Source organism: Euphorbia lathyris, chromosome 6 (genome assembly GCF_963576675.1).
Source record: "Euphorbia lathyris chromosome 6, ddEupLath1.1, whole genome shotgun sequence".
NCBI lineage: Eukaryota > Viridiplantae > Streptophyta > Magnoliopsida > Malpighiales > Euphorbiaceae > Euphorbia > Euphorbia lathyris.
Window position 1 is genome coordinate 30855690 of NC_088915.1, and position 12705 is coordinate 30868394.

The 12705-nt window shown below is 36.1% G+C and overlaps 1 long non-coding RNA gene across 4 annotated transcripts; it reads right to left on the reverse strand.

Annotated features, from left to right (window-relative positions):
- Positions 1 to 3681: 3681 nt before the first annotated feature.
- On the reverse strand, positions 3682 to 7254 carry LOC136232066 (uncharacterized). Of its 4 annotated transcripts, none has more exons than XR_010690270.1 (7): positions 7108 to 7254; positions 6951 to 7030; positions 5748 to 5948; positions 4660 to 4961; positions 4504 to 4556; positions 4272 to 4384; positions 3682 to 3842 (listed from the first exon to the last, which is right to left on the reverse strand). It is a non-coding gene; the product is annotated as an uncharacterized lncRNA (long non-coding RNA). The 4 variants fall into 4 exon arrangements; XR_010690268.1 differs by having other exon boundaries at positions 6922 to 7030; XR_010690269.1 differs by having other exon boundaries at positions 6951 to 7254.
- Between the last annotated feature and the right edge of the window lie 5451 nt (positions 7255 to 12705).

The following is a 12705-nucleotide window of genomic DNA, read 5'->3' on the forward strand; positions in this document are numbered from 1 at the left end:
CCCAACCTCAAAGACAACCACCAGAAAATCAACCAGTGAATCCTCCACCAATACCACCCGAACCTGAACATCGCGTACCACCTGTGGCTCCACAAGCTGCAATGCCACAAGTTGCACAAGTTCTGCAGCTTGAACCCCGAACCTTGGTTGAAGCTTTAGTAACTATGATGGAAACACGTGAGGCACGTCGAAGGCCTAGTGAGTTAATTGAGGATGCCAAAAATTGTGGGGCATTTGATTTTAGGGGTACAATTGAACCTGATGAAGCTGATAATTGGTTAAAGGCTACAGAAAAAGCCTTTGGTACTATGCAGTTAAGTAATGAAGATAAAGTAAAAACCGTGTTTGGTTTATTACATGGGCCAGCAGATACATGGTTAACTAGAGTTAGGGGTTTGTATCCTGAAGGTTTGAACTGGGATGTTTTCAAACGTGAATTCATGAAAGAATATCTGACTGAATCATTTCAGAAAGCGAAGAGGAATGAGTTCTTTAATTTGAAACAGGGAACTATGACTGTGAGGGAGTATGTGGACAAGTTCGATGATTTATACCGTTATGCAAGTCAGTGGTTTCCCACTGAGGAAGTTAAATGTGAAAAGTTCAAAGATGGTCTGAGTGCATTTTATCAGAATGAACTGAGTTTGTATGAAGGTACACATTACCGAGGCTGGGTGGAAAAAGCATTGCAGAAAGAAAAGTTGAAAGGCAAGTTAGAATCTGAGAATAGTCAGAAGCAGTCAGGGGATATTATGAGATCCAAGTTTGTGAAAGGGGGATCATCTCAGTTTTGAGGTGGTCAAACTCAGAGTTAGAACACAAGAGGAGCACCTGTGAGCCGTACTAATTTCTGAGCATCTGATACTATTAGCCAAGCTTCATATAGTCCTTCCATTGTTAGTAGTGGTAATGGTCCAAAATGTGTTCAGTGTGGGAAATTTCATTCTGGAGAATGCAGGAAAAGATCTCTAGGATGTTATCAGTGTGGAAGAAGGGGTCACTTGAAAAAGGATTGCCCGTCATCAGGGAGGATAACAGAATCTAAAAGAAGACTTTCATGTTACGAGTGTGGTGAAGAAGGGCACATACGTACTAATTGTCCTAAATTGAACACTGTTGGGAGAGGTCGAGGATCACAGGGTGACAGAACAAGTGGAGGTAATTCAGTTGGAAGAGGAAATGGTCGCGGTAATGGTAGAGGTACCAATATGGCTAGAGGAACTGGTAATACTTCTCAGGGAGCTAGAAATCAGGATACTCAATCGGATAGAGTTGCAACTCAACCTCGAGTTTTTGCTATGACTCCACAAGAAGTTGTTGCATCTGCAGAAGTTATCACTGGTACACTTTCTTTATTTGGAAAAGATGCTTATATGCTTATTGATCCTGGTGCTACGCATTCCTTTGTGTCTCCTTTATTTATGTCAGATGTAATGTGGGAGTCGAAATTGATGCCTGAATGTTTAATTGTTAGCATGCCTATGGGAGAATCTTTAGTATGTACACATGTCTATCCTGATTGTGAAGTAAAGTTAGGAGGGTCCTTTATATATGCTAATTTGGTACCTTTAATGGTTCAAACATTTGATGTGATATTAGGCATGGATTCATTATCTAAGTGTCAAGCCTTGGTAGACTGTTGTAGGAAGAAAGTTAATCTGTTATTAGCTAATGGGGAAAAATATGTGTTTCAAGGCGAGAGAGGTGTACATAGAAATATAGTCTCTGTTATGATAGCTTTGAAAATGTTAAGGAAGGGGTGTGAATCTTTCTTAGCATATGTGATGGACAGCAGGGAAAAACCTCCTAAATTAGAAGATGTGCCAATTGTGAATGAATATCCAGATGTGTTCCCAGATGAGATACCAGGGTTACCACCTGAAAGAGAAGTAGAGTTTGCAATTGACTTGCAACCGGGTACTACTCCTATATCCCTAGCACCATATAGAATGGCACCAGCAGAAATGAAAGAATTAAAAATACAGTTGCAAGAGTTGTTAGATAAGGGATATATACGACCTAGTGTATCCCCTTGGGGAGCTCCAGTGTTGTTTGTGAAGAAAAAGGATGGAACAATGCGGTTGTGTATAGATTACCGCCAATTGAATAAGGTTACAATCCGTAACAAGTATCTGTTGCCTAGAATCGATGATTTGTTTGATCAGCTGCAAGGGGCAACAATAATTTCAAAAATTGATCTGAGAACCGGATATCATCAGTTGAAGATCAGAGAAGGAGATGTTCAGAAAACAGCTTTCAGAACTCGATATGGGCATTATGAGTTTTTGGTAATGCCATTCGGGTTAACTAATGCACCTGCAGCATTTATGGATCCGATGAACCGAATATTTAAACCTTACTTAGATACATTTGTAATTGTGTTTATTGATGATATTCTTGTGTATTCTAAGAGTAAGGAAGACCACAGTAAGCATTTGAGAACAGTTTTACAGATTCTGAGAGAGAAGCAGTTGTATGCCAAATTTAGTAAATGTGAGTTTTGGCTTGATGAAATTATGTTCTTGGGGCATGTGGTATCGGCTAGGGGAATTCTAGTGGATCCTAAGAAAGTTGAAGTTGTAGCTAACTGGAAAGCACCATCGAATGTACATGAAGTGCGCAGTTTTCTAGGGTTAGCAGGGTATTACAGAAGGTTTGTGAATGGATTCTCACTTATAGCTTCTCCAATGACGTAGTTGCTGAGAAAGGGAGCAAAATTCAAGTGGACACCCGAGTGTCAAAACAGTTTTATTACTTTGAAGTCAATACTTATTAGTGCTCCAGTGTTGACACTACCTGTAGTGGGTGAAGGGTATAAATCTATAATGATGCTTCAAGGCAAGGTCTTGGAATTGTGTTGATGCAGAATGATAAAGTAATTGCTTATGCATCACGACAGGTAAGACCACATGAATTGAATTATCCGACACATGATCTTGAATTAGCTGCTGTTGTGTTTGCTTTGAAGATTTGGAGACACTATCTTTATGGTGAGAAATATCGCATTTTCACTGATCACAAGAGTTTGAAGTACATAATGAGTCAGAAGGAATTAAATTTGAGGCAAACACTACAACAAATCATTACTTGTGCCACGGTTAAAATCGTGGCGCAAGTGTAATATTTCCGTGGCTGTGTTATTTAGCCACAGAAATTCAAGGTGGGCACTCATGTGGCACAAGTGAGCGTGGCTAGGTAGTTGCCACGGGAAATTAATGGTCGTGGCATACATTTATTTTTATGCCACGGGAAAGTATGTGGCTAATCATATGCTTTTGTCACGGGTAAAATCGTGGCAAGTGTAAAATACCCGTGCCAAGAGATAGCAACCCTTGGCAATCAATCCTACTTAGCCACGAGTATAATAGTGGCAAAAAACGAATACTTGTGGCTAGAAACCTTACTTAGCCACGAAAATGACCGTGGCAAACTTGATCAAATTTTAGCTTTTTTTTTTTGTAAATTTCTAATTAATTTTAAAATTATTAAATTTTGGATTGAAGAGAGTTGTAATAAATCGGTTTGAACCAAAAGAATGAAAAATAAACAGAGTCCAAAATTTTAACTATTTTCAATAAAATACAAATAATTATTAGCTGAAATCAATCATTCTATTATTCAACAAAAAAAAAAAAAACTCTCAGCAATAAGAAAGAATTCTCTCAATTAGAAAACAAAATATTAAAAAAAGTTCAAGTCTAAAATAAAGTATCCAATACAAAGATTTTATTCTGGGTTTGTACAATTCATATGAATAACAGTTAATAAAAACCTCAGAGTTGAATATAATCAGTTATTCAAAGTTACAATATACCCTTGATCCACCAAAGCCTTGTTGATTTCTGCAGAACCAAAACCTCAAACATTCAGAATCAATTCATACTTTGACAATCACTAAACCACACAATAAGAGACATTCGCAAAAGGCATATGTTCATATAAGCTAAAACTAAAATTTGTTATGTACTATAAGCATGTAAAATCCCATGTAAATCCCACTGTGTCTGTCAAAGCGAACATGCACATCTATGCGCATAAAACCATTATAAAATTTTAAAGAAAAATCTAAAAGATCGTATTTGAGAACAATACGAGCAATTGTAGACAAAATATGAGAGAAAGCATGAAAAGAACAATCAAAATGCAAAGTCCACACCATTGATAGGTATCTCTGTCACCATTCCCACAATTTCGTGTTTGCATATATATGAATTAGAAAGATGCCCATAATGTTTCATATATAATTAATACATGAACTAATTTATACATACCCAGGGACGGGAGGATAAATTGAAATCCCAATTCATTCTTGACCATGTGAACGTCGGAGTGATGCATCCCCCAATAAGTGACTTCGAAAGAAACTTATTCCTCTCATGTTGCCCTGCATTAACAAATTAATATATAAACAATTTGTATTCACTGCTTTATATATGCAAATATTATTTATTACATATGATCTAAGAAAGGCAATCTCTTGGAGAATTTGAAAGGAGAGAGTACCACAAATGAGTACCGTAGGCACTTTAATGCTCTTCCTTCATATAGTGCATTTGCTAGAGAATGAGATCAGACGGTTCAGGATAATGATCTTGCTAATGTTGTGAAGGAAATGGAAAATGAGATCAGGTTTTTAAAAGAAACTAATGATAATCTTACTCTGCAATTGCATAGGAGTCAGGAGTCAAACGTTGAGCTTGTTTCTGTACTTCAGGAATTGGAGAAAACCGTGGAAAAGCAAAAAGCCAAAATAGACAATGCAGATAAGAACCATGACTTAATCCCGCAGTTACTTAAGAATCAAAGACAATAACCAAAGTAGATGAAAATTAGAAATATGAATAAGTAGAAAACTGAAGCAGAGAATAAATACCTTTTTCTTCATGAGTTCTGGGTTGCCAATAGTATCTCTAAGAACAGCTCGAAGCTCCTCATCGCTTTTGCAAGCATATTCAAGCAATCTGGATCCACAAATCAAATAGAATAGATGGTTCAATATTCAAACATAGATTGGGAATTGAAACATATACATAAAGAAGAAGAGTATAACTTGGCCCATGAAGGATATAGTTGTGAAGGCGGTTATATTCGCGTCTTCAAATACTTAAGCATGCTGCTCATACTAATTGTCATAAACTTGAAATTTAAATAATTTTCATCATATTTTCCTAAGATACTTCCGTACTAATAAGCATGGTGCTAAACATGAGCAAAAAAGTGAAGAAATAACTCCATTGATTACTAGCCTAAGGTATTGCATTTGAAGGATCAAATTTCAAACATATAAGAACTGTCAGTACAATATTTAAACAAAGCAACTTAAGAGCTTGTTGGTGTGCTTCCCCCCTATATATATGATTACTATACCTTGGGTGTTGGATAAATTTCACATTTTTCCACCACTACTTAAGAGCCTGCCTAAATGACAGTGAAAGAGAGCATATATCTATAATCAATTTCAAATAGTTCTGGAACAATTTTGAATCTTCTATAAGCAGAATTATGAAACATGAAAACAGAGGAGAGTGTGAGTTATTCTAATAGCAATTAGGCAAAACAATAGCTGTTCGCCTGTTTAGAAATTAAATAATATACCGTTATTATGAAGACATGTGCATATTCGTAATTTGAAACTGAAACAATATGATTGAGCAAAGTCAACAAAGAATTGTGACATTATTAGATTAGCTAGTCAACATGACAAACCATGAGTCAGACAAAGATTATCTTTAGCATAATTCACTTACATGACAATATATTCATACTGCAACTTTATGAGGCATCAACCAGAAGAAGGGAGCATGATCTGACACCAAAGAAGCATGAATTCTTTTAGCTTTTAATGTAGCTGTAAAATAGTCATAGACATCTTGGTGTTGGATCGAAATGAACACAGATAAGCTCTCTCGAGGATCATTTGCTCTGATTCTCTAATTCCCCAACATATCCTGCAATTTTTCACAAATGTTCATTTTCAAAGACTGGACTTTTCACTTTAAAGAGTTTGAAATTTTTTCATAAATGTTCATGTTTAGCACCATGCTCATGTTGCTCATACAAAAAAAACTAGACATTAAATGATTCGAGTCAGTGTCATTGATAACATGCATGTTTACCAACAAAAAAAAGTTATCAGGATTTTAGAGCCTTATGAGTTGTGTTGGTGTCATCCAGGGGAAATATATGAGTTCTGCACTAGTAGTATCTGTTATCTTTTGGCTAGATAGATGGCTTAATAACATGTCCCTCTATAATTGGGCTAAATAATCAGATGGACCATATGCCTCGTTAACCTCCTAAATAAGCTTAAAATGACATGATTGACCTCCTAAATCATATATGGCACAACAAAGCTTTGATTTGAACAAGTTGAAGAGCATATCACTTAAGTAAATTCAAGGGACAATAGACCACTCTAAAGGTGAATAAATCACTTTTGGTAAGCTCAATAACCTAATGAGATATCTCTAAAGTTAAGTGGACTAATCTAACTACTTTTTCTGGATACCATATATTATCTAGAAAAATAAAATTGTAAAATTGTAGTCTTAAGGTTGTAAATATAATCGAAAAAACCATGATCCTAAGTATTTATATCAGAAAAAAATAAATGGTCCTTTGGAATCCCTTCCTAATCATGAGGTATTCCAATGACTTTAGCATGCCTCAGGATGCTTCTTACATCCGACCACCCAAACTCCCAGAGGTACAATCACAAAATTCAGCTAAAAGAACATTTGGATTTGGAAATTACTAACAATTCTCTTTATACTAACTTCAAAATCCTTAAACTCTTAAAATACAACTACAACTAAATGAAATCCAACTCAAAAACCATTCAATCAAACTAGTAAATTAATAGAAATAATAAAACATATCGAGCATCAATTTCTTTCATAGATTCTAAAACCTAAAAGATACCTGAGTAGCAGTGGTACACAAAGCCGTACCATAGAAGTGGCAGAGGAGACAAGGCTGAGGAGAAAATTTTCAGTCGAAGATATTCTTACTTCCATTACGGTGGCCAGACCTAAGAAGGTAGAGGAGACAGAAAAAGTAGGATAGAAAGAAATTGGAAGTAGATCAACGATGAAGTGGAGTGGCTACCTATGGTGGTGAACGTCAAAAGTCGTTGCAGGTGAGGAGGTGGGTCAGAGTCTTGGTGATGGTGTGAATCTTGATTAGGTGAAGCAATAGACAACTATCAAGGTCTGAATTTGGTGTAAAGTGAAAAATTGGGGGGAAGGCTAAATCTGTAACCCTTGAAAATTTGGGGAAAATTTGGGGGGGGGGTGGGGAGGGAAGGGCGGTAAAAAGGATTGGTGAAAAAGATATTAATTAAATTTCAAAACTAAAATGATAAGTTTTTATTTATATAATTAGGCACAATTTTGTGTTTTAATATGTAAAAATGTGTAGGGTGACTAAAGATTTGGTTAACTTAAAAACTTTAAAATATATGTGTTCACTAACTAGGTAATAAGTTAAAACACATTACTAATAAATTGTGTACCCTAAAATTAAATAATTTTTTTGCCACAAAATAAATTATTCGTGGCATAAGTAATTTTAAGCCACAGGTAAGTTTTTTCCGTGGCATAAACAGATATAGCCACGAAAAAAGTTTATCGTGGCAAAATTCGTGGCATAAGTGTATTTTTGCCACGAAAAATAATTACCCGTGGCATAAATATAACAAGTAATCTAAAGTTTTTACTAGAGTCTCTTTTTTCTGTGGCTAATTGGAAATATGCCACGAATTTTGAATTCTCGTGGCGTGATTCGTGGCACAAGTGATGATTTGTTGCAGTGAAAGAAGATGGATTGAGCTACTGAAAGATTATGATCTGACAATTGAATATCATCCTGGTAAAGCTAATGTTGTAGCTGATGCTTTGAGTCGCAAGAATGTTGGAAGTTTGAGTTATATTAAATCTGTAAAAATGCATTTGTTACTTCAAATGAGGGCTTTGAATATAGAGTTGAATTGTGAAAATGAAGGAGTGTTATGTGCAATGTTGAAAGTGAGACCAATTCTTAGGGATAGAATCAGAGAAGCTCAGAGTCAAGATGAGTTCTTAGAGCGGATTAAAGATGAAGTTGTGCAAGGAAAGTGTACTGATTATAAGATTTCAATAGATGACATGCTAATGTTTGGAGATAGAATGTGTGTTCCAAATATTAGTGATATTAAGAAGGAGATATTAGAAGAAGCTCATGATTCCTCCTACGTAATGCACCCTGGGAGTACAAAGATGTACAGAAACCTCCATGATAATTTTTGGTGGAAAGGGATGAAAAGAGAGATAGCTAAATATGTGAGCAGATGTTTGAGTTGCCAACAAGTCAAAGCCGAACATCAACGACCTGATGGTACTTTGCAACCACTTCCTATTCCGGAATGGAAATGGGAGCATATTACAATGGATTTTGTTAGTGGATTGCCTCATACGCAACATGGTAATGATGCTATATGGGTAATTGTAGATAGATTGACGAAATCAGCCCATTTTCTGCCAGTGAAGGTAACTTTCTCTTTAGAAAAGTTGGCACAACTGTATGTCAAAGAAATTATGAGACTTCATGGTGTGCCAGTTTATATTGTGTCTGACAGGGATCCTCGTTTTACATCAAGATTTTGGCCTAGTTTTCAAGATGCATTGGGAACTAAATTAAACTTTAGTACTGCCTTCCATCCACAGTCAGATGGTCAAAGTGAGCGTACAATTCAAACTTTGGAGGATATGTTATGAGCTAGTATTCTGAATCTCCAAAGTAGCTGGGATGTGCATTTGCCTTTAATGGAGTTTGCATATAATAACAGTTATCAGTCTAGCATTGATATGACACCTTATGAGGCATTATATGGAAGAAGGTGTAGGACTCCGTTATGTTGGTCCGAAGTGGGTGAAAGACAGTTATTGGGGCCTAAGATAGTGCAATTGACGACTGAAAAGGTACAAATTATCCAACAGAAACTGAAAGAAGCTCAAGACAGACAAAAGAGTTATGCAGATTTGAAACGTAGACCGATTGAGTACAGTGTGGGAGATGAAGTATTTATGAAAGTATCACCGTGGAAGGGTTTACTCCGATTTGGCAAGAAAGGAAAGTTGAGCCCTAGATTCATTGGTCCGTATGAAATTGTGGAAAGAATTGGACCTGTTGCATATCGTTTGAAGTTGCCTCAGAATCTTTCAAACATTCATGATGTATTTCACGTGTCAATGTTACGGAGGTATAGAAGTGATCCAAATCACATTATCCAGGAGCAACCAATCAAACTTTCAGAGGATTTGACTTATAAAGAAGAACCAGTAGACACCGCCATCTCCACAACCATCAAACAATGGACACAAAGGTGACTTGCCACTGCTGGTTCTTACTCATTTCCGTCGACATACAACTGTCCCATATCCAATCATTCAGATTACCCATGAAGCAATTCGCACGCTGGCTCAATGGAATCCATGCGTGCCACACTTACCTCGCGCGAGGATAATCACGCGTGATATGGAGAGCAATTTTCGCCAGGTTGTAGTCCGAACAAGCATAGTCTTCACTAAATCCCCTTCTAACCCGCTCCATATTTGTCATAATACCTTTTTAAAGTAAAAGCCATATAAAAAAAAGCGTAGCCGCTCGGGCACTAGCAAACTCTAGATACTTCGCCAATCCAGCACCACATCGGAAAGGTTGGTACATGACTGAGTCATTTGATAAGCCGACTTCACCGAGAAACTTCCCGACGCAGTTAATCTCCATCTCCACGAGTCCTCAGCCTAATTCTTCAGAAAACGACCATGGACGCCAGGCGCTGGAACTCGGTTGGGGGGGGGGGGGAGAAACACTCTAATCGACTCCCAATCACACACCTTGTCTTCCTTCTAATACTCTGCAACTGATCGACTTCTCACTTCTTCAGTCAGTGGAACTATACACACATTCTCCAGGGGGGCGTCCCCCGTCCACGCATCAACCCTGAAGTTTGTTAATGCACCATTTTAAACCAATCTTTCAATACCTTTCTAGAGAAGCGTAGAACCTTTTACAACGGAGCGTCAAGTTTGGTCTCGATCTTAGTCGAAAAACGGCCCTTCCATCCCTCTCTAAATAACTAGGACTGTCCAGCTTAACTTGGCAATAAGAGTGAGATTATAGTCACGAGCATGTCTGAACTCCAAACCGCCATCCCTACGTGGCCGGCAGACCGAATCCCATTTTACCCTGGCTATTCGGCTCTGATTATCAGAGCCGCCCCACAAAAACGTCATATTCATTCGGTCAAGTTTCTGGCAAATACTTACCAGAAAAATAGCAGTTTGTATAGAATAAGTTGGGATCGATGCAACTACAGCCGTGATTAGTGTCGTACGTCCAGCTATAGATAGGTAGTGCGATTTCCACCCACTAAACCGAGCTTGTACCCTATCCACCACATGTGGAAACATCTCTTTTGTCACTCATTCGTGGAACAATTTAATTCCCAAATACTTACTTATGTCTAAAATGGCAGAAAGGGCTTTATTCAAATAAAATGAAAGTTTAATGACTTTGTTGAAACAAAATTAAGTTCATTGACCTTTTTTGAAACTAATTCTAAACTTTAATGACTATTGGTAAAAGTAACCCATTTCTTGGTGAATTGCACCAATGAATAAGAAAACAAACCGTAGATGACTCAAAGTTGGATTTAAAAGGATCGTTATCGAAATCATCCAAAACAGACTTATTCCCCCCTTTTTTTTTTTTTTACCTCTAATTTGATTATAAAATTCATCCCAAAAGCAATAAAAATCATCTCTAATATCACCAATGTGACTTTCCTAACAATAATTAGAAAAACAATAAATAAATAAAAAGTAAAAACTACAACAACAATATTGGAAACTTATTTAGATCATCAACTTTAAGATACTTTTGTAACACTTTCAGGTACTTTAAGTTAGTTTCTTTCAATTTCCAACACTTTCACAAACTCTTGAAATTGACAAAAAGAACAAAAAAACACATAAACTACCCTTAAAAATGATTAAAATTCATGAAAAAAAGAACACAAATAATATGGACAGGTATATTCTTATTAATCTAAAAAAATAAGTATTAATAAAAAAACAGAAAACACTAGAAAAATAATTTTACCTTCAAAATACTTCATAGCTTCCAATGCTTGATGTTTGGTTGAATCTAAGTAAATTGCCCTTGTGATTTAAGACCATATTGCCTATAACTTTATTAGCATCTTCAATAATATCATCACTCTTAGCCGTCCAATAAAAAAATGTTTTTAATAAGAGACATGCAATAAAGAATCACCAGCAGGAACATGCTAGGGATGTAAAATTCCTAATATTTAGTACAATTTTTAGGGTCTTTTAGCTTACTTAAAGCTATTGTTCTTAGTAATTTGAGTCTTGTCCTTATTTTTTACTCTGTATTAATTTTCTAGCTTTTTAGATTTAATTTCGTTTAATTTCAATCATTTTTATATAGTTTCAGTTTTAGTTGTCAAATTTAGTCAACTTCTTGACTTAGGTTTTCGATTCCATTATTTTAGTGTGTATTTCCCTTTTCATTTTTGTCTTAAGTTTTAGATGTAAGATAAATAAGTTCAAATGTTTTTAATTTCAAATTTTAATTAATTAAGGTTTTTAGGCTTTTAGTTATTAGATTTTTATTTTTGAAATTATATTTGATTTGTGGTTGGAAGATTGTGAAAATCATCCTTGATGCTAATTCAAAAGGAACGAGATTTAAGCTCGATTTTACAGATTTTTGTCGAGGGAAGTTGTTGAGAAATATTGCCAAAATCTGCTCAAACTCGCTAGCTTAACCAGCCAACATGATGTACCAGCTTTACCAACACGTTATGTCAAGCTAGGGCTTGGGAATGAATTCATGTAAGAAACCTTAATTTCGCATGTCCAAATGGCAACACGTCGTGCCAAAGACCAGTACCAAACGCCTTCACCCCAACAATCTCAATACGGTGTACTAACATTGCTAACACATTGTGCCAGTGCCTAGTGAGCTTCAGCATTGCAGATTAACCAACCAACACGGCGTGTCAACACTTTGACACACCATGCCAACCAAATTTCATGAATTTTCAACCTTATATTGAATGTAATTTATTTACTATAATGCTACTAAGGCTTAGTTTTCTATATAAACTCGCTTGGATTCATTTTTAAGTATTCATATTTTTAGATTTTGTATTCCCTAGTATCACCCTCGAGCTAGTCATTGTTTCATCCATTGAAGAACTCCATCGTCCATCCTCTAACAAGCAAAGAGTCATCTCTCTTATTCGGACTAGACAAATGCAAAATTACCAGAAAATCAATCATTTGATATTATATTGTGTTAGGCAGACGTCTTCTCTCATGAAACACTAAGGGCTCGTTTGGTTCGCGGAATAGAGGGGGAATAGAATAGCCTATTCCTAAAGAATAGCTATTCCCACCTTTGGTTGATTTTTTTTATGGAATAGCTATTCCATGGAATCCATATTCCTTGATTTCATGGAATAGCTATTCTTCAATTTAGGTTAGGAATAGCCTATTCCTAATATTATATTTTTGTAATTTATAAAATTATCCTCCATTAAATCCTCAATCTTCTCTCTAATCACTTTCCCAAATCTTATAAATTTTGGTCAATCCATAATTTATATCATATAAAACGTGAAAAATGGAAAAATGA